Source organism: Vicia villosa, unplaced genomic scaffold (genome assembly GCF_029867415.1).
Source record: "Vicia villosa cultivar HV-30 ecotype Madison, WI unplaced genomic scaffold, Vvil1.0 ctg.001440F_1_1, whole genome shotgun sequence".
Taxonomy (NCBI): Eukaryota; Viridiplantae; Streptophyta; class Magnoliopsida; order Fabales; family Fabaceae; genus Vicia; species Vicia villosa.
The window spans coordinates 501,651-525,579 of record NW_026705619.1 but is presented as its reverse complement, the minus strand read 5'-3'; the positions used below and the strand labels follow the sequence as shown (position 1 = coordinate 525,579).

Here is a 23,929-nt window from a genome sequence, read left to right as displayed (position 1 = left end):
CTCGGGTGTAGAGCTTTTCCTCACATGCGCCAATAATCAAGAGATTCCAACCACAATAATGAGAAATCAAACAAAGATATAATAAAGACAATAAATAAGCAAGTAAATAAAGCTAGCAAATATCACAATAAAACTAAATTAGGGTTGACTCTCTTGGGAAATTCCCCAGCAGAGTCGCCAGCTGTAGCGGGTCAAAAAATCATCGCCACGAAATTGTAACACACAGAGTCGCCACCAAATTTTATTTATTCCAATGGGAATGGGAAAATATTGATAAAACCCACAAATGAAATAAAATGGACAAAGATGGTCATCTCAACCAAATTTGGGTTCGGGAGTCGGTTAAGCAAGGGGAAGGTATTAGCACCCCTTACCTCCATCGTACTCGATGGGACCCATTTAGTTAATTTTGTGATTTATTGTTAGCTTATTATATACTTGCGTTCTAATTACTATATGGACAAGAAAGAAACGGGATTTGGGTTTTTTATTATTGTGCTCGCCAAGACATTTGTATCTTGTGCCTACGTATTCCCTCGTGCAATGGGAAAGTCAGAGCAATCGTAGTTCGGGGCTACGAAATTATGTTTTTTTATTTAGTGTGCTCGCCAAGAAATTTGAGTCTTGTGCCTACATATCTTCAATGGAAGAATCAGAGCGGTTGTAGTTCGAAAGAACTACAAATTTGTTGGTAGATTTTATGGGTCTAATAGCATTTTGGCGGAAAAGACTTTGTTTGAAAATGGGTTCGCACTTGGGCAAAGAAAAGATGAGTTTGAAATGGGTAATTGTTTTATGAAAAAAAAGTGGAATTCAAGCATTCAAACAATGGCTTAACGGCCATCGCCTAAAATACTTGAAAGAGCATTTACTAGATTGAGCTTGATGAAGTCTTTAATGGGATACAAGCATTCAAACAAAGGCTTAACGGCCATCGCCTAAATGCTTGAAAGAGCAACTTGTACAAGTACGTACAAACCCCTCTTGGGTGATGAAAGAGATTGAAACGACTTGAGTTTTGAGGAGTCCTTAATGAAATACAAACATTCAAACAAAGGCTTAACGGCCATCGCCTAAATGTTTTTAGAACAACTTGTACAAGTACGTACAAACCCTTCTAATTTCATCTATTGTGGATCCAACCCAATTCGATTGTTTAAAAGAGCATTTTGATCGAAAAAAGGAACTTGGTATTGACCAAGATTTGTTATGAAAAGATTCGCACTTGGGCGAAGGATAGAACGATTTGATGAGTTGAAATTGTTTAATTTTAGTGTTTTGTTGAAAGATCAGACAAATCGAGTTTTAGGTTTTTAATGGAATCTAAGCATTCAAACAAAAGCTTAACGGCCATCGCCTAAATGCTTTAGAGCAACTTGTACAAGTACGTACAAACCCCTCTTGACTCATCCATTATAAACCAAATTCAATTCGATTATCAAAAAGCGTTTTGTAGAGAAAGGCGAGACAAATCGAATTTTAAGGAGTCTTTAATGGAATCTAAGCATTCAAACAAAAGCTTAACGGCCATCGCCTAAATTCTTTAGAGCAACTTGTACAAGTACGTACAAACCCCTCTTGATTCATCCATTATAGATCAAACTCGATTTGATTACTAAAAGCAATTTTGAAGTTTTTGATTGTGATAAAAGAAGTTTGAAATGGATACTTGGTGTTTACCAAAAATGATTAAGAAATTGTTTGAAGTGGGAAAAAAATGATTGGTGTTGACCAAGGTTTACTAAGATTGTTTTGAATGAAAGAATTTAGTACGAGATCAAGCATACGAGCATACAAGAATATGGCAAGTAATTCATGCAACAATTCTAACAAGATTATATCTAAAAGATGAACAACTTGAAGAAAATAAAATCTTTTTGATCTTTTGAAAATATTTGAAAGAAATCCTAAACATACATCTAAAGAGAAATTATTTTTTGGTCTTTTTTAATTTGATAAAAATATTAAATATTTTTTCTTTGATTTTGTTTTATCATTTTTCAATAAAACTAAACTATTATTATTAAAAAAAAAACTAAACAAAAGACTAGATGAGCCAAGAGGTTTACTCGGCTAACTATATGGCCTAAGATAACAACACAAATGGAAGCCCAAAGTGTGAACAAACTCAAGATTTGAACTGGGCCGACATGATCCGACCCGCGACCCGCCTTCCTCACTAACAAAGTTGATGGGTTGAGAAACCCTACAAACAGAAACACGTAACTCTCTTTCTCTTTCGCACTCGACAACAATAAGGTCAAACTTAAAAGAAAATGCTCACATCTCGTTCGGTACCGCCATTGAAGGAGCCTTTGAAGCTCTGGTATCTCTCTTGGCTCAGGGTAACACAAAAACAAGTAAAAGATGCAAGCAAATACAAACCAAACCCTAACCCCCAAATCGAACTCTTATACCCCAATCCATTAATAATCAGTGATTACAGTTACATAATGAAATCAAAAGCAAGATTTAAAGTAATCACAATATAATTGACAAAAGGATAAAGATATACTTCAAGTTACCGAAACACCGACAACAAGCTCTGATGCGGCTAGGGAACTTTCCGGTACAACGCTTTTATTCCTAGGTACGCTCTTATGCTTCGTTTTTCTATATTGCTTTCGATTTGTCTCTGCTCCTTCTCTGGATCTGCGAAATTAGTGAGTGTTCATTGTTGTTGCTCTGAACCGAGGGAGGGAGGTCAAGTGATTGAATGATGCTGATGATGGTTAAAGGCTTTTAGTGAGGTTTCTGAGTATAGTTAAGGTATTGTGTGAAGGTAAATTGAAGATGATGAGTGGAGTATAGTGAAAGTTGAGGTTATGAGTGAGGTTGAAAGTTTATATTGGAAGCATTTTTTAGTGTTGGGGTGGTTCGGTTTGTTTGAGTGTTGTATATTGTGTTTTTGGTTGCTCTTTACGAGTGTGGTGAGATTGTTTGAACGTTTTGAGCAAGGTGAGTTACAATTGAGAAAGTGTTTGCAATTTTTCTGTGATTTGCAGTTTTCTCGTAGAATTTTATTTTTTTGTTATTTTCCTAACAATACGGGCATGAATCTTCAGTCATACACCCTAATAACATCATATGTTCGAGTATCATCGAAATATATTGTCCTTTTTTATCTTCCTCATCTTTGATCAGGTGATTATAAATGTCTTATATTGACAAAACAATTATTTTATATATTTTTTTTTGGTGATAGTTGCTTCATCCACAATTTATCACGCAAAAGCATAACAATTGCTTACTCATTTTTGATTTCTCACAACATTCCAATGTTGTTTCGAATCATCAAATATCAGGTTGTATTTTCTTATGTGTTGCAACAAGTATGAGAGAATATTAGAATGTAAAAGCTGTTTAGATTATAAAAGAATTGGATAGCACTATTTTATTTTCTAATATGGTATAATCTATGGATTTTTTTGAAACAAATCACCCGTCACCATCATAGAATGCAATTTCTTCAAAGAAAAATGATTAGTTTTTGATATCATAGTAACAAAAGATGGTCATACTCATTTGTAGTTTAATTTTAATTATTAGTTATATTTTAAATGGAATATTTTTGTTGATTATAATTAAATTGTGGCCAAAGCCAAACAATCCATTAAGAGAAAATACTAACCCTGCTCTTATTAATAAAGCAGTTGTTTGCTTTTCTTGACAGCACACCTTCCTGAAAATTTCAGCACATTGGACATTATAGTTGAAATTACTACCTTTACTCATATCCTACAAATAAAACAATAATCATGGGAAAAACTATGATCTAAATAGTCATGGGGAAAAGGTGGGTACCATTGACATGTCTGAAAAATTATAGGCAAAGTCAAACATATCAAAGTTATCCATATGTCTATTCTCTGAAACAACATAAAACCTAATCCATATTTACTTAAAGGTTTATAGTGTCCAATACGGAACATATTCCTTCCTGATCTTCAAGCTCCTGTAACTAGTAATTACTATAGTATGATAACGGCAATGAGATAGTAGTTATGAATCTCTAACAGGGCTGCAGTAAACATTACCCTGCAGGTTTTAAAATTTATCAAAAATTACAGTAGCTAGATGAATTTGACTTGTAAGAAAATAAAAATTAAGCACATAAAACCAGTTTAACCACCATGGTCTCTCACACATCACAAATTAAAATCTGTATATAACCAAAATCTTCCACTTTAAGAATAACCTGGAAAATGTAAATATATTATTATCTAAGATGATATGTTATACTAATACATAACAAATATATAAATTAGAATGGATTAGTTATATAACCTTTCTAAAATAATCTAGTGGCTTTGGATCGCTGGAGAATGTATACGTGTTGGTTAAATAGTATATTCATCCAAGTCTCACATCGGATAGTAGAAAGAAAATAGAATTGGAGTAATAATATAAATAGAGATAGTTAGTTTAAGTGTTATATAAATTAGAATTGGGTGTATTTGAGATTTGGGGAGTTGTGTCTCTAAAGGTGAGGGTAAAAGAGTTTGTTGAGAGGGTTTTTTATTTTTTCGTTAAAAAAGAGAGTTTGCAATTTTTCCGTTTTAAAGTAATTTTCATCATAAGCAACATAAATTTTGTAGCTAACAAACGAATCATCGATGAGAGATCTTCCTTTGTATCCTACTCTGCTAATTTTTCCATAGCTGGCGTCCAATACGGAACTTATTCCTTCCTGATCTTCTGGCTCCTATAACTACTAATTACTATGGCATCATAACACCAACGAGTTCCTAGTTCTGAATCTCTAACTTCTACTCTGCTAATTTTTCCATAGCTAGCGTCCAATACGGAACTTATTCCTTCCTGATCTTCTGGCTCCTATAACTACTAATTACTATGGCATCATAACACCAACGAGTTCCTAGTTCTGAATCTCTAACGGGGCCGCTGTAAAAATTACCCCACAGGTTTTAAAATTTATCAAAAAAAACATTAGACTGATGAATTTGATTTGTTAGAAAAAAAATTAAACACATAAAACAAATTTCACCACCATTTTTGTACCTCACACATCCCAAATTAAAATTTTTTACCTTTCGTAAGCTGTTTAAAGTGTCAATCCACTTGATTCACGCTGATTCACGCGATCACCGGTGCATGGAGTAGTTCTCATTGAATACGTCTCAGGTATATAACCAAAATCTTCCACTTTAAGAACAACCTGGAAAATGTAAATATATCATTATCTAAGTTGATATGCTATACTAATAAATAACAAATATATATATTAGAATGGATTAGTTATATAACCTTTCTATAATAAACTAGGGGCTTTGGATCGCAGGGGAATGTATATGTGTTGGGTTAAATAGTATATTCATCCAAGTCCCACATACGATAATACAAAGAAAATAGAATTGGAGTAATAATATAAATAGAGATACTTAGTTTAAGTTTTAAATAAATTAGAATTGAGTGTATTGGGGATTTAGGTAGTCGTGTTTCTAAAGGCGAGGTTAAAAGAGTGTATTGGGAATTTAGGTAGTCGTGTTTCTAAAGGTGAGGTTAAAAGAGTTTGTTGAGAGGTTTTTCTATTTTTCCATTCAAAATTAGTTTGTTGAGAGGTTTTTCTATTTTTCCGTTCAAAAATAGTTTGTTGAGAGGTTTTTCTATTTTTACGTTCAAAAATTGTTTGTTGAGAGGGTATGCTGTTTTTTCCATCCAAAAATTGCTATTTAGCGAGGGTTTACAATTTTGGCATTCAAAAGTTGCAACTGAGAGAGAGTTTGCAAGTTTTCCGTTCAGGTTGAAATTGAGGGAGGGTATGTTTATTATATTTCAACTAAATATTAAATTAGAAAGCCAAATTGTGTGCAGGAATAGACTATCAATTCTTTAATATATCAACCTTTCAGGGTTGACTTGTAGACAAAAGTCAACTTTTCAAAACTGATAATTTAATAAATCAACCTTCCATGGTTGACTTGTAGACAAAAGTCAACTTTTCAAAAGTGAACTTTTCAAAACTGATAATTTAATAAATCAACCTTCCATGGTTGACTTGTAGACAAAAGTCAACTTTTCAAAAGTGATAATGTAATAAAGAATTTTAAAGTAATTTGAATCATAAGCAACAATCGAGAAAAAACCCTCACAACGCCCACTAGGAATGTACCATTATATTTATTATGTCTTCCTTTCTATCCTATTCTGCTAATTTTTCCATAGCCAGCGTCCGAGGTCCGAGTTCTGAATCTCTAACGGCCACTAGAATGTACCACTATATTTATTATGTCTTCCTTTCTATCCTATTATGCTAATTTTTCCATAGCCAGCGTCCGAGGTTCGAGTTCTGAATCTCTAACGGGGCCGTAGTAAACATTACCTGCAGGTTTTAAAATTTATCAAAAAATACATTGGATAGATGAATTTGATTTGTTAGAAAATAAAAATTAAACATATAACACTACGTCTCAGGTATATATATCCAAAATCTTCCAATTTAAGAATAACCTCAAAAATGTAAATATATTATTATCTAAGATGATATGTTATATTAATACATAACAAATATATAAATTAGAACGGATTAGTTATATAAACTTTCTAAAATAATCTAGTAGCTTTTGATTGCGGGAGAATTTATACTTGTTGGGTTAAATAGTATATTCATCCAAGTCCCATATTGGATAGTAGGAAGAAAATACAATTTGAGTAATAATATAAATAGAGAGAGTTAGTTTAAATTTTATAAACAACAACGAAATGTAGCCTTTTAGGTGTATTGGGGATATGGGTAGTTGTGTTTATAAAGGATAGAGTAAAATAGTTTGTTGAAAGGGTTTTTTATTTTTCTGTTCAAAAATTGTTTGTTGAGAGGTTTTCTATTTTTCTGTTCGAAAATAGTTTGTTGAGAGGGTCTGTAGTATTTTCGTCTAAAAATTGCAATTGAGAGTGGATTTGCAATTTTTCCGTGCAAAAGTTGCTATTGAATGAGAGTTTGCAATTTTTCCATTCAAAAGACGAAATTGAGAGAGGGTATATTTATTATATTTCAACTAATTACTAAATTAGAAAGCCAAATTGTTTGCAGGAATAGACTATCAATTCTTTAATAAATCAACCTTCCATGGTTGACTTGAAGACAAAAGTCAACTTTTCAAAACTGATAATTTAATAAAGAATTTTAAAGTAATTTGCATCATGAGCAACAATAGAGAAAAAACCCTTATCAACTCCCACTAGGAGTGTAGCACTATATTTATTATGTCCACTAATGTGGAACACAAATTTTGTAGATAGTAAATGAAACATCGATGACAGATCTTCCTTTGTAACATATTTTGTTAATTTTTCCTTTGTATCATATTCTGCTAATTTTTCCTTTGCATCATATTCACCTAATTTTACCATAGTCAGCGTCACACCATTTTTAACCATGGCTAATTTTTCCATACCTATCCTTCCTGATCTCCTGGCTCCCGTAAATAATAATTACTATGGCATGATAACGGCAATAAGGTCAGAGTTTTGAATCTCTAACAGGGCTGCAGTAAACATTACCCTGCAGGTTTTAAAATTTAACAAAAAATACATTAGATAGATGAATTTTATTTGTTTGAAAATTAAAATTAAACACATTAAACTAGTTTCACCACCATTTTGGTCTCTCACACATCTCAAATATAAATCTTTACCTTTCTTAAGTTGTTTGAAGTGTCAGTCCACTTAATACACGTGATCACCGGTGCATGGTGTAGTTCTGATTTAATATATGTCTCAGGTATATATCCAAAATCTTCCACTTTAAGAATAACCTGGAAAATGTAAATATATTATTATATAAGATGATATGTTATACTAATACATAACAAATATATAAATTAGAATGGATTAGTTATATAACCTTCTTAAAATAATCCAGTGGCTTTGGATCGCAGGAGAAAGTATACGTGTTGGGTTTAATAATATTTTCATCTAAATCCCACATCGGATAGCAGGAAGAAAATAGAATTGGAGTAATAATATAACTAGAGATAGTTAGTTAAAGTTTTATAAACAACAGCAAATGTAGTCTTTTGGATGTTTTGGGGATTTGGGTAGTTGTGTTTCTAAAGGTGGAGTAAAATAGTTTGTTGAGAGAGTTTTCTATTTTTCCATTCAAAAATAGTTTTTTGAGAGGGTTTTCTATTTTTCCGTTCAAAAATAGTTTGTTGAAAGCTTTTTTATTTTTCCGTTCAAAAATAGTTTGTTGAGAGGGTTTGCAGTTTTTCGGTCAAAAAGTTACAATTGAGAAAGGGTTTGCAGTTTTTCGGTCAAAAAGTTACAATTGAGAAAGGGTTTGCAATTTTTCGGTCAAAAAGTTACAATTGAGAAAGGGTTTGCAATTTTTCGGTCAAAAAGTTACAATTGAGAAAGGGTTTGCAATTTTTCTGTGATTTGCAGTTTTCTCGTAGAATTTTATTTTTTTGTTATTTTCCTAACAAAACGGGCATGAATCTTCAGTCATACACCCTAATAACATCATATGTTCGAGTGTCATCGAAATATATTGTCCTTTTTTATCTTCCTCATCTTTTATCAGGTGATTATAAATGTCTTGTATTGACAAAACAATTATTTTATATCTATTTTTTGGTGATAGTTGCTTCAGCCACAATGTATCACGCAAAAGCATAACAATTGCTTACTCATTTTTGATTTCTCACAACATTCCAATGTTGTTTCGAATCATCAAATATCACGTCGTATTTTCTTATGAGTTGCAACAAGTATGAGAGAATATTAGAATGTAAAAGTTGTTTAGATTATAAAAGAATTGGATAGCACTAGTTTATTTTCTAATATGGTATAATCTATGGATTTTTTTGAAACAAATCACCCGTCACCATCAAGAATGCAATTTCTATAAAGAAAAATGATTAGTTTTTGATATCATAGTAACAAAAGATGGTCATACTCATTTGTAGTTTAATTTTAATTATTAGTTATATTTTAAATGGAATATTTTTGTTGATTATAATTAAATTGTGGCCAAAGCCAAACAATCCATTAAGAGAAAATACTAACCCTGCTCTTATTAACAAAGCAGTTGTTCGCTTTTCTTGACATCACACCTTCCTGAAAATTTCAGCACATTGGACATTATAGTTGAAATTACTACCTTTACTCATATCCTACAAATAAAACAATAATCATGGGAAAAACTATAATCTAAATATTCATGGGGAAAAGGTGGGTACCATATATTGACATGTCTGAAAAATTATAGGCAAAGTCAAACATATCAAAGTTATCCATATTACGACGCTTGAGCCACTCCGTGACACGAACCAATGGCTCATCTTCAACACGGTCCTGTCTATTCTCTGAAACAACATAAAACCTAATCCATATTTACTTAAAGGTTTTTAGCGTCCAATACGGAACATATTCCTTCCTGATCTTCAAGCTCCTGTAACTAGTAATTACTATGGTATGATAACGGCAATGAGATAGTAGTTCTGAATCTCTAACGGGGCTGCAGTAAACATTACCCTGCAGGTTTTAAAGTTTATCAAAAATTTCAGTAGCTAGATGGATTTGACTTGTAAGAAAATAAAAATTAAACACATAAAACCAGTTTCACCACCATGGTCTCTCACACATCCCAAATTTAAATCTTTACCTTTCGTAAGTTGTTTAAAGTGCCAGTCAACTTGATTGACGCGATCACCGGTGCATGGAGTAGTTCTCATTGAATATACGTCTCAGGTACTTTAAGAATAACCTGGAAAATGTAAATATATTATTATCTAAGATGATATGTTATACTAATACATAACAAATATATAAATTAGAATGGATTAGTTATATAACCTTTCTAAAATAATCTAGTGGCTTTGGATCGCTGGAGAATGTATACGTGTTGGGTTAAATAGTATATTCATCCAAGTCTCATATCGGATAGTAGAAAGAAAATAGAATTGGAGTAATAATATAAATAGAGATAGTTAGTTTAAGTGTTATATAAATTAGAATTGGGTGTATTTGAGATTTGGGGAGTTGTGTTTCTAAAGGTGAGGGTAAAAGAGTTTGTTGAGAGGGTTTTTTATTTTTCGTTAAAAAAGAGAGTTTGCAATTTTTCCGTTCAAAATTTGAAATTGAGAGAGGATATATTTATTATATTTCAACTAAATACTAAATTAGAAAGACAAATTGTTTTAAAGTAATTTTCATCATAAGCAACAGAAATTTTGTAGATAACAAACGAATCATCGATGAGAGATCTTCCTTTGTATCCTACTCTACTAATTTTTCCATAGCTAGCGTCCAATACGGAACTTATTGCTTCCTGATCTTCTGGTTCCTATAACTACTCATTACTATGGCATCATAACACCAACAAGGTCCTAGTTCTGAATCTCTAACGGGGCCGCTGTAAACATTACCCCACAGGTTTTAAAATTTATAAAAAATACATTAAATTGATGAATTTGATTTGTTAGAAAAAAAAAATTAAACACATAAAACAAATTTCACCACCATTTTTGTCTCTCACGCATCCCAAATTTAAATTTTTTACCTTTCGTAAGCTGTTTAAAGTGTCAATCCACTTGATTCATGCTGATTCACTCGATCACCGGTGCATGGAGTAGTTCTCATTGAATACGTCTCAGGTATATAAGCAAAATCTTCCATTTTAAGAACAACCTGGAAAATGTAAATATATGTCATACCCCAAATTTGTCCTACCCTTTCACTTTCATCTGGCTTAGGTTTTGCATTCATCTGCATACCTCCCATTAGGCCATTAACATGACCTCACATTCATTCATCAAATAAACATACACAAAGCATGGGATCATTTGTCATGGACTAGGGTTTATTTCCCTGGTTATTTGAATCGAGACTCTTTAATTAGGGTTTCGAGCTCGTGCACATCTCATCAAGTCTTTTGTTATAATGATCATACAGTAGTTGGAAACTTTGACTTGCTCGGGTAGATTTCTTATATAACAGGCGCTTGAGTTGATTTTTAAAGCCAAAGAATAAATGGAATTGAGGTTCTTAATGTGCTTGCTTGGAAAAGAGTGAATTTGAAGATATGAGCTCATGGGTTGACTTTTGGTCAACGAAGTCAACCATAGAAGGTTGACTTTTGTAAACCAACTACTATTGTTTTGCTCATCTTTTGACATTTGGCCCATACTACATTCTTTGATTATGTCATGGTGCCCATTCAAAAAGAAAGGAAAAGAAGATTTAAACTCAAAATAACACAAATGGAGGAAAAGAAGTCATCATTCAATATTCATTCAAGTATCATTCATGACCCACTCATAAGAATGTTCTATTCAAAGTTGCGAGCATGAATTCAAGTATCATCCTTTTTCTCATTCAAAAAAAAACATCCAAGGTCATTGTAAAAGTTCTATCATGCTCACATCCCCATACAAAAATCATTACAAATTATCAGTAACTTTCAAAGTTATTTCAATAAACATCCATATACAAAAAACACATGTTACAAAGCCTAATGTCTAAGTCCAATCTCTTTGCTTTATAATGTTGGAACTTAATGCTATGCGACTTCGTTTCCACCCATCTTCGTGACCGTCTTGTTCTTTCCATGCTCAAAATATCCAAATACCAAAGGCTGTTAGTTCATAAACCAAGCTCCTGCAAACAAAAGAAAAGGGCATCAAAGAAAATCTAAATCGAATTCAAGCCATGGTCATTGTTCAAAAGTAGCACATTCCACTTTCATGGACACATTATAACACAGTCAGCATCTAAACTCGGTTCAGTTAATACTACAACATAAACTCAGAAGAAAAATGAAGCAATTGACAAGCCAGAGCATCAAAATCATAAGCACATTCAAAAATTCAGTTCATGACTTCACAGCAGTTCAAGACAGTTCGCAAACTACAAGAAACAGATACAAACACATCCTACATCACAAACAAAATCTAACGCAATCTAAAAGACCTGCGCACAATCAAGTGAACCAGAAAAACCATATTCCGAAGTTCAAGATGAACGCAGTTGCTATCAAGAACCTGTGCCGTATTCAATCATAACAGTTACGCTCACCCCAAACCATGACCTTGCAGCCATATCCGAGCCACACCATCAGCAAGCCAAGGCCGGCGCCCGCATAAAAATTCTTCAGAATTGACGCCAAACAGCTGGTCAAAATCATCCAATGTCCCTGCACATACAACAACCAAGCAATCCTGCCATGATCCAAAAAACCTCACAAAAGAAACCTAACAGTCAGTTTGCTAATAGCCCTTCACTAATCCAATGCCAAAACAGTCCACATACATTCAGTTCACATAAACCCTGCATAAACCGAAACTACTAATCAAAACAGCCTTATACCTCACATAACAAAACCACACATCCGTTTGACCAAACTGAAACGTAGAACAGAATTTCCCAACTTACTAACTATCCCAAAATATCCCCTACTGTCAAACATAACTGTAGCGGGTCAAAAAATCATCGCCACGAAATTGTAACACACAGAGTCGCCACCAAATTTTATTTATTCCAATGGGAATGGGAAAATATTGATAAAACCCACAAATGAAATAAAATGGACAAAGATGGTCATCTCAACCAAATTTGGGTTCGGGAGTCGGTTAAGCAAGGGGAAGGTATTAGCACCCCTTACCTCCATCGTACTCGATGGGACCCATTTAGTTAATTTGGTGATTTATTGTTAGCTTATTATATACTTGTGTTCTAATTACTATATGGACAAGAAAGAAACGGGATTTGGTTTTTTTATTATTGTGCTCGCCAAGACATTTGTATCTTGTGCCTACGTATTCCCTCGTGCAATGGGAAAGTCAGAGCAATCGTAGTTCGGGGCTACGAAATTATGTTTTTTTATTTAGTGTGCTCGCCAAGACATTTGAGTCTTGTGCCTACATATCTTCAATGGAAGAATCAGAGCGATTGTAGTTCGAAAGAACTACGAATTTGTTGGTAGATTTTATGGGTCTAATCGCATTTGGGCGGAAAAGACTTTGTTTGAAAATGGGTTCGCACTTGGGCAAAGAAAAGATGAGTTTGAAATGGGTAATTGTTTTATGAAAAAAAGTGGAATTCAAGCATTCAAACAATGGCTTAACGGCCATCGCCTAAAATACTTGAAAGAGCATTTACTAGATTGAGCTTGATGAAGTCTTTAATGGGATACAAGCATTCAAACAAAGGCTTAACGGCCATCGCCTAAATGCTTGAAAGAGCAACTTGTACAAGTACGTACAAACCCCTCTTGGGTGATGAAAGAGATTGAAACGACTTGAGTTTTGAGGAGTCCTTAATGAAATACAAACATTCAAACAAAGGCTTAACGGCCATCGCCTAAATGTTTTTAGAACAACTTGTACAAGTACGTACAAACCCTTCTAATTTCATCTATTGTGGATCCAACCCAATTCGATTGTTTAAAAGAGCATTTTGATCGAAAAAAGGAACTTGGTATTGACCAAGATTTGTTATGAAAAGATTCGCACTTGGGCGAAGGATAGAACGATTTGATGAGTTGAAATTGTTTAATTTTAGTGTTTTGTTGAAAGATCAGACAAATCGAGTTTTAGGTTTTTAATGGAATCTAAGCATTCAAACAAAAGCTTAACGGCCATCGCCTAAATGCTTTAGAGCAACTTGTACAAGTACGTACAAACCCCTCTTGACTCATCCATTATAAACCAAATTCAATTCGATTATCAAAAAGCGTTTTGTAGAGAAAGGCGAGACAAATCGAATTTTAAGGAGTCTTTAATGGAATCTAAGCATTCAAACAAAAGCTTAACGGCCATCGCCTAAATGCTTTAGAGCAACTTGTACAAGTACGTACAAACCCCTCTTGATTCATCCATTATAGATCAAACTCGATTTGATTATTAAAAGCAATTTTGAAGTTTTTGATTGTGATAAAAGAAGTTTGAAATGGATACTTGGTGTTTACCAAAAATGATTAAGAAATTGTTTGAAGTGGGAAAAAAATGATTGGTGTTGACCAAGGTTTATTAAGATTGTTTTGAATGAAAGAATTTAGTACGAGATCAAGCATACGAGCATACAAGAATATGGCAAGTAATTCATGCAACAATTCTAACAAGATTATATCTAAAAGATGAACAACTTGAAGAAAATAAAATCTTTTTGATCTTTTGAAAATATTTGAAAGAAATCCTAAACATACATCTAAAGAGAAATTATTTTTTGGTCTTTTTTAATTTGATAAAAATATTAAATATTTTTTCTTTGATTTTGTTTTATCATTTTTCAATAAAACTAAACTATTATTATTAAAAAAAAAAAACTAAACAAAAGACTAGATGAGCCAAGAGGTTTACTCGGCTAACTATATGGCCTAAGATAACAACACAAATGGAAGCCCAAAGTGTGAACAAACTCAAGATTTGAACTGGGCCGACATGATCCGACCCGCGACCCGCCTTCCTCACTAACAAAGTTGATGGGTTGAGAAACCCTACAAACAGAAACACGTAACTCTCTTTCTCTTTCGCACTCGACAACAATAAGGTCAAACTTAAAAGAAAATGCTCACATCTCGTTCGGTACCGCCATTGAAGGAGCCTTTGAAGCTCTGGTATCTCTCTCGGCTCAGGGTAACACAAAAACAAGTAAAAGATGCAAGCAAATACAAACCAAACCCTAACCCCCAAATCGAACTCTTATACCCCAATCCATTAATAATCAGTGATTACAGTTACATAATGAAATCAAAAGCAAGATTTAAAGTAATCACAATATAATTGACAAAAGGATAAAGATATACTTCAAGTTACCGAAACACCGACAACAAGCTCTGATGCGGCTAGGGAACTTTCCGGTACAACGCTTTTATTCCCAGGTACGCTCTTATGCTTCGTTTTTCTATATTGCTTTCGATTTGTCTCTGCTCCTTCTCTGGATCTGCGAAATTAGTGAGTGTTCATTGTTGTTGCTCTGAACCGAGGGAGGGAGGTCAAGTGATTGAATGATGCTGATGATGGTTAAAGGTTTTTAGTGAGGTTTCTGAGTATAGTTAAGGTATTGTGTGAAGGTAAATTGAAGATGATGAGTGGAGTATAGTGAAAGTTGAGGTTATGAGTGAGGTTGAAAGTTTATATTGGAAGCATTTTTTAGTGTTGGGGTGGTTCGGTTTGTTTGAGTGTTGTATATTGTGTTTTTGGTTGCTGTTTACCAGGCCCGGCCTTTACCCAGTGCAACAAGGGCTATAGCACTGGGCCCCAAATTTTTGGGGGCCTCTTTTTTATTAATTGTTAAATATAAATGATATAATTAAAACAAAATGTTTCATACAGGCCCGGCCTTTACCCAGTGCAACAAGGGCTATAGCACTGGGCCCCAAATTTTTGGGGGCCTCTTTTTTATTAATTGTTAAATATAAATGATATAATTAAAACAAAATGTTTCATAAAAGTGAAATATATGTTTTCCCCTCATTCCAAGCATAACGGCCAAACGAAACGGCGAAAGTACAAAAGCGAAACGACGACAAAAGCAAAACGAAACATTCAATATGATACGAGAAATTATATATCACAAAGGAAACACGAAACAAAATAATACAAGAGATCACAACGGCGACGGTGCGGCGGTAAGTTTCTTAAAATCAAAATTGTTCATCTTGTTTTGATTGTTCTCTATTTTCAAAAAAAACTTCTAAAATTAAAGAAAGAACAGAGATAAAGAGGTGATGGATTAATAAAATTGCAAGGATAATTAAAGTTGTAGGTATTTGTTTGTCTTTGTTTCTTTCTCTTATGGCTCTATGTTTCTTTTTTCTTTTTCTGGGTTTGTTTATTTGAATGTGGATGTGGTTTTTCATTTTTGGGTAAATTTGTATAAGAGAGAGATAGAGAATAAGAGAAAGGAAAGTGGTAGTTGGCAAAGAAGAGAGAAGAAAAGAAGAGTTGGAATCAGGGCCGGCCCAATCAAACCGGAGGCCCTGTTTTAATTCAATAAATGGACCTAAAGCTAAAAAATATATAACTTTTAATAATAAAAAAATGCACCAAAAATAAATTGTTTTTAAATTTTTTTTACTGTTTTTAGTATTTTGCATTTCATTACTTAAAAAGCTCTTACTTGTAATAAGTTTATAGCAAAGCAATAAACATTGTACACAAATGGCTGCTATTATCATAAACTATTGAAATTATTGAGAGACACACATGCATATAAATGACATATTTCTTGCACAATAATAAGAAAGTAGCCTTAATTATTTTTTAATATATCGATCAAAACTTCAAAAAGTATAAAGTAATAATCCTTACAAGTTACACTTGGTTTCTAACTTGTTTTGGTTTCTAACTTGTTTCCTTTGACAGCTAGCTACTTTCTATTCTTCATTCTTCATTTATTTTTAATATAAGTTAATCAAAAATATAAGTTTAATCAAAAGTATAAAATAATCTCATTCTTCAATTCTATTCCAACCAGGCCCGGCCTTTACCCAGTGCAACAAGGGCTATAGCACTGGGCCCCAAATTTTTGGGGGCCTCTTTTTTATTAATTGTTAAATATAAATGATATAATTAAAACAAAATGTTTCATACAGGCCCGGCCTTTACCCAGTGCAACAAGGGCTATAGCACTGGGCCCCAAATTTTTGGGGGCCTCTTTTTTATTAATTGTTAAATATAAATGATATAATTAAAACAAAATGTTTCATAAAAGTGAAATATATGTTTTCCCCTCATTCCAAGCATAACGGCCAAACGAAACGGCGAAAGTACAAAAGCGAAACGACGACAAAAGCAAAACGAAACATTCAATATGATACGAGAAATTATATATCACAAAGGAAACACGAAACAAAATAATACAAGAGATCACAACGGCGACGGTGCGGCGGTAAGTTTCTTAAAATCAAAATTGTTCATCTTGTTTTGATTGTTCTCTATTTTCAAAAAAAACTTCTAAAATTAAAGAAAGAACAGAGATAAAGAGGTGATGGATTAATAAAATTGCAAGGATAATTAAAGTTGTAGGTATTTGTTTGTCTTTGTTTCTTTCTCTTATGGCTCTATGTTTCTTTTTTTCTTTTTCTGGGTTTGTTTATTTGAATGTGGATGTGGTTTTTCATTTTTGGGTAAATTTGTATATGAGAGAGATAGAGAATAAGAGAAAGGAAAGTGGTAGTTGGCAAAGAAGAGAGAAGAAAAGAAGAGTTGGAATCAGGGCCGGCCCAATCAAACCGGAGGCCCTGTTTTAATTCAATAAATGGACCTAAAGCTAAAAAATATATAACTTTTAATAATAAAAAAATGCACCAAAAATAAATTGTTTTTAAATTTTTTTTACTGTTTTTAGTATTTTGCATTTCATTACTTAAAAAGCTCTTACTTGTAATAAGTTTATAGCAAAGCAATAAACATTGTACACAAATGGCTGCTATTATCATAAACTATTGAAATTATTGAGAGACACACATGCATATAAATGACATATTTCTTGCACAATAATAAGAAAGTAGCCTTAATTATTTTTTAATATATCGATCAAAACTTCAAAAAGTATAAAGTAATAATCCTTACAAGTTACACTTGGTTTCTAACTTGTTTTGGTTTCTAACTTGTTTCCTTTGACAGCTAGCTACTTTCTATTCTTCATTCTTCATTTATTTTTAATATAAGTTAATCAAAAATATAAGTTTAATCAAAAGTATAAAATAATCTCATTCTTCAATTCTATTCCAACCAGGCCCGGCCTTTACCCAGTGCAACAAGGGCTATAGCACTGGGCCCCAAATTTTTGGGGGCCTCTTTTTTATTAATTGTTAAATATAAATGATATAATTAAAACAAAATGTTTCATACAGGCCCGGCCTTTACCCAGTGCAACAAGGGCTATAGCACTGGGCCCCAAATTTTTGGGGGCCTCTTTTTTATTAATTGTTAAATATAAATGATATAATTAAAACAAAATGTTTCATAAAAGTGAAATATATGTTTTCCCCTCATTCCAAGCATAACGGCCAAACGAAACGGCGAAAGTACAAAAGCGAAACGACGACAAAAGCAAAACGAAACATTCAATATGATACGAGAAATTATATATCACAAAGGAAACACGAAACAAAATAATACAAGAGATCACAACGGCGATGGTGCGGCGGTAAGTTTCTTAAAATCAAAATTGTTCATCTTGTTTTGATTGTTCTCTATTTTCAAAAAAAACTTCTAAAATTAAAGAAAGAACAGAGATAAAGAGGTGATGGATTAATAAAATTGCAAGGATAATTAAAGTTGTAGGTATTTGTTTGTCTTTGTTTCTTTCTCTTATGGCTCTATGTTTCTTTTTTCTTTTTCTGGGTTTGTTTATTTGAATGTGGATGTGGTTTTTCATTTTTGGGTAAATTTGTATATGAGAGAGATAGAGAATAAGAGAAAGGAAAGTGGTAGTTGACAAAGAAGAGAGAAGAAAAGAAGAGTTGGAATAGAATTGAAGAATGAGATTATTTTATACTTTTGATTAAACTTATATTTTTGATTAACTTATATTAAAAATAAATGAAGAATGAAGAATAGAAAGTAGCTAGCTGTCAAAGGAAACAAGTTAGAAACCAAAACAAGTTAGAAACCAAGTGTAACTTGTAAGGATTATTACTTTATACTTTTTGAAGTTTTGATCGATATATTAAAAAATAATTAAGGCTACTTTCTTATTATTGTGCAAGAAATATGTCATTTATATGCATGTGTGTCTCTCAATAATTTCAATAGTTTATGATAATAGCAGCCATTTGTGTACAATGTTTATTGCTTTGCTATAAACTTATTACAAGTAAGAGCTTTTTAAGTAATGAAATGCAAAATACTAAAAACAGTAAAAAAAATTTAAAAACAATTTATTTTTGGTGCATTTTTTTATTATTAAAAGTTATATATTTTTTAGCTTTAGGTCCATTTATTGAATTAAAACAGGGCCTCCGGTTTGATTGGGCCGGCCCTGCTGTTTACGAGTGTGGTGAGATTGTTTGAACGTATGAGCAAGGTGAGGTCTGAAGGAGAGGTTTTGTGAGGATGAGTGTGATCTTCACGGCGGATTGAAGGGAAACAGCTTAAGGTTAGTTAGCTGTATGGTTGTTTGGTGTGAGAGGGTGGTGTCTCGGCTGTTTTTCTTTTGTGATGAACATGAACATAATGAATTAGGTTTTTTGGTTTTGTGTTTGGTTTTTGGTGATGAACGAATTTAGAGTTAATTTTCGTTCTGGACAGAGGTCGCGTCCCCTCTTCCTTTTTCTCTCCCTGTTTTTATAGATGGGATGAAGTAATTTTGGGGGGAAAATTTGAATAGCTTTTTGAGCATTTGTGATAAACTGTTGTGTTGCTTTTTTTGATGCAGGCTATGGTTTGTCTACTTTGGTGAATGTTTTGGAGTATTGTTGCAGAATTTTTTTTGGACTAGTGTGGTGTAGCAGGCAAGTGGAGCAGCAACTTTGAGCAGGTTGCTTGATGATGGAGCAGTATTTTGTTTTATGCAGGTTTGTACAAAGATGATGGTTGGAAGGTGCATATACTGGGCCGATGCATACATTGGGCCAAAGAATTGTATCTTTTATTTTTTGTTTTGTTTTGTATTTGGACTAATATATGTACAATAATAAAATAATAAAAGATGAAATAAAAAACAAAAATTATTTTAAATGCATGAATTATATGATCCTATAGTTTCGATTTTAATTCAAATTTAAATTGGTAACAATTAAATGATAATTTAATCATTAAATCAATTTTAAATAGAATTTCAAAGAGAAAATGCAAGTTAATTTATTAAAAGGTAAAATGCAATGATAAAATTGAATTCAAGATGCAAATTAAAAAAGATGACAAATTAATTGTGAATTTCATAATAATTTGAAACGCAACGTGTGAAGTTGAAACTTAATCTGGATGCAGATGAAATGACCGATGCTAATGTGAATGAATTAGATGAAAAAGCTTAGGTCAAAATTTAGGGTGCGACAATAACTAATAACCTCCATCTAACCAACTTCTAACAACCAAAACAGAATCGTAACCACTTTCCAAAATTCCCTAAACAGTTCACACTAACTTGGCTCCACATAACAGAATTCCAAACTGACATAACTAACTGAGTTCTGATTTGTAACTAACTAAGTTGCTAATCAACTCAGTGAGTCCAAAATAACTAACTTCCTAACTGTCACATAACCACCAAAACAGAAGCAACTAACCTCATCTTTTCAACTAAATATCACCCTTCAATTTCATAACTGAAAATCAATCCAACAGCTCTCAATCACTCTCCCTCTGTAACTGGACTCTCCTTTCACGCTTAGCCTATATAAACAATCTCTCCCTCCAATTCTCAGACACGCTCATTCTCTCCTTCAACCATGACATAACCTTCATCTTCTCCCTTCAACTCTCTCGGCAACTTTCACTCTCCTCCACCACTCTCATTCATCTCCATCATCATCTTCTTCTCTCATCATCTTCTACACGCTCATTCTTCACAGTTCAACCACTTCATCACCATTCTCTATCTTCACTCACCACTGCCATAACCACCTCCTTCATCCCTCTCTCGCTCTGAATCCTCTCTTCTCCCTCAATTCTCTCAATTCATCTTCCTCACCCTCACTCTAAAGCTCACCACCAAGGTTGCTCAGAGCCTGCCTCCAGCTCTGAGCCAGCCTGAGCTCGGCCACCAACCTCCACCGTTACTCTCTCAATTTGCTCGCATACGCACGAAGCTCACAACAACTCATGCCGCAACAATACGCACCACACAGAAATTGCACACGGAAACGAAGAATTGGAAGAAGAAGAAGAAAATTGACAAAAGAAGGAGAAGATACGAGAAATACGGAATCAGAAATTACCCCAAAAAGCTTCATCTTCCTCCGGTTACTTCGTATTCAAGAGCGTCAGAATCTCCCATCCGGATTTATGTTCTTCCGCCATCGATCTTCAATCAGGTTCCCATCACACTTGTCTTCATTCAATCACGTATGCAATCCTTGTTCTTTCTGAATTTCAATTCCTCCGTTATAGCTCGAATTTGCGAATCTTAGACTTAGGGTTCGACTTCCCCTCTTCTCCGATTCAGACATATGAAGTTTCTTCCTAAGAAACCGGTGGAAGATTTAGGTTCGGGGCGTGATTTTAGGTCGAGTCTATGTGTAGATGTGGTTGATTGAGAGGGCGGAGGTGGTGGCTCACGGAGGGGGAGGCATCGCCGCCGTCTTCGTTCATGAGGAAGGGAAGATGAGTCTGAGTAATGAAAGTTTAATCGTCACATAACAAACCAAAACGCACCGTTTTCATTCATTTTAATTTATGATCCATTTTTTTATTATCAGATTTTGCCTATTATTGCCAACACATAATACAAAAAGAAAATAAAAGATATTCTATGCAAAAAAAACAAGGCTTAGATGATATGTTATACTAACAAATAACAAATATATAAATTAGAATGGATTAGTTATATAACCTTTCTACAATAAACTAGGGGCTTTGGATCGCGGGAGAATGTATACGTGTTGGGTTAAATAGTATATTCATCCAAGTCCCACATACGATAATACAAAGAAAATAGAATGGGAGTAAAATTGAGTGTATTGGGGATTTAGGTAGTCGTGTTTCTAAAGGTGAGGTTAAAAGAGTTTGTTGAGAGGTTTTTCTATTTTTCCATTAAAAAATAGTTTGTTGAGAGGGCTTTCTATTTTTCCGTTCAAAAATAGTTTGTTGAGAGGGTTTGCAGTTTTTCCGTCCAAAAATTGCTATTTAGTGAGGGTTTACAATTTTGGCGTTCAAAAGTTGCAACTGAGAGAGAGTTTGCAATTTTTCCGTTCAAGTTGAAATTGAGAGAGGGTATATTTATTATATTTCAACTAAATATTAAATTAGAAATCCAAATTGTTTGCAGGAATAGACTATCAATTCTTTAATAAATCAACCTTCCAAGGTTGACTTGTAGACAAATCAACTTTTCAAAAGTGATAATTTAATTAATCAACCTTCCATGGTTGACTTGTAGACAAAAGTCAACTTTTCAAAAGTGATAATTTAATAAAGAATTTTAAAGTAATTTGCATCATAAGCAACAATCGAGAAAAAACCCTCACAATGCCCACTAGGAATGTACCATTATATTTCTTATGTCTTCCTTTCTATCCTATTTTGCTAATTTTTCCATAGCCAGCGTCCGAGGCCAAAGTTCTGAATCTCTAACGGCCACTAGAATGTACCACTATATTTGTTATGTCTTCCTTTCTATCCTATTCTGCTAATTTTTCCATAGCCAGGGTCCGAGGTTCGAGTTCTGAATCTCTAACGGGGCCGTAGTAAACATTACCTGCAGGTTTTAAAACTTATCAAAAAATACATTGGATAGATGAATTTGATTGGTTAGAAAATAAAAATTAAACATATAAAACTATGTCTCAGGTATATATATCCAAAATCTTCCAATTTAAGAATAACCTGAAAAATGTAAATATATTATTATCTAAGATGATATGTTATATTAATACATAACAAATATATAAATTAGAATGGATTAGTTATATAACCTTTCTAAAATAATTGAGTAGCTTTGAATTGCGGGAGAATGTATACTTGTTGGGTTAAATAGTATATTCATCCAAGTCCAATATTGGATAGTAGGAAGAAAATTCAATTTGAGTAATAATATAAATAGAGAGAGTTAGTTTAAATTTTATAAACAACAGCGAAATGTAGCCTTTTATGTGTATTGGGGATATGGGTAGTTGTGTTTCTAAAGGATAGGGTAAAATAGTTTGTTAAAAGGGTTTTCTATTTTTCTGTTCAAAAGTTGTTTGTTGAGAGGTTTTCTATTTTTCCGTTCGAAAATAGTTTGTTGAGAGGGTTTGTAGTATTTTTGTCTAAAAATTGCAATTGAGATTGGATTTGCAATTTTTCCGTGCAAAAGTTGCTATTGAATGAGAGTTTGCAATTTTTCCATTCAAAAAACGAAATTGAGAGAGGGTATATTTATTATATTTCAACTAATTACTAAATTAGAAAGACAAGTTGTTTGCATGAATAGTCTATCAATTCTTTAATAAGTCAACCTTTCATGTTTGACTGGTTGACAAAACTCAACTTTTCAAAAGTGATAAATTAATAAAGAATTTTAAAGTAATTTGCATCATAAACAACAATAGAGAAAAAACCCTTATCAACTCCCATTATCAACTCCCACTAGGAGTGTAGCCCTATATTTATTATGTCCACTAATGTGGAACAGAAATTTTGTAGATAGTAAATGAATCATCGATTACAGATCTTCCTATGTATCATATTCTGCTATTTTTTCCTTTGTATCATATTCTGCTAATTTTTCCTTTGCATCATATTTAGCTAATTTTGCCATAGTTAGCGTCACACCAATTTTAACCATGGCTAATTTTTCCATACCTATCGTCCAATACGGAACCTATTCCTTCATGATCTCCTGGCTCCCCATAAATAATAATTATTATGGCATGATAACGACAATGAGGTCAGAGTTTTGAATCTCTAACAGGGCTGCAGTAAACATTACCCTGCAGGTTTTAAAATTTATCAAAAATTACAGTAGCTAGATGAATTTGACTTGTAAGAAAATAAAAATTAAACACATAAAACCAGTTTCACCACCATGGTCTCTCACACATCCCAAATGTAAATCTTTACCTTTCGTAAGTTGTTTAAAGTGCCAGTCAACTTGATTGACGCGATCACCGGTGCATGGAGTAGTTCTCATTTAATATACGTCTCAGGTATATAACCAAAATCTTCCACTTTAAGAATAACCTGGAAAATGTAAATATATTATTATCTAATATGATATGTTATATTAATACGTAACAAATATATAAATTAGAATGGATTAGTTATATAACCTTTCTAAAATAATCTAGTAGCTTTGGATCGCTGGAGAGTGTATATGTGTT

The 23,929-nt window shown here is 33.1% G+C and overlaps 1 long non-coding RNA gene across 1 annotated transcript; it reads left to right on the top strand.

The window, feature by feature from the left end:
- Nucleotides 1–14,476: 14,476 nt before the first annotated feature.
- On the top strand, nucleotides 14,477–19,646 carry LOC131635169 (uncharacterized). The gene is made up of 2 exons (XR_009293745.1): nucleotides 14,477–14,839; nucleotides 19,345–19,646. It is a non-coding gene; the product is annotated as an uncharacterized LOC131635169 (long non-coding RNA).
- The last annotated feature ends 4,283 nt before the right edge of the window (nucleotides 19,647–23,929 follow it).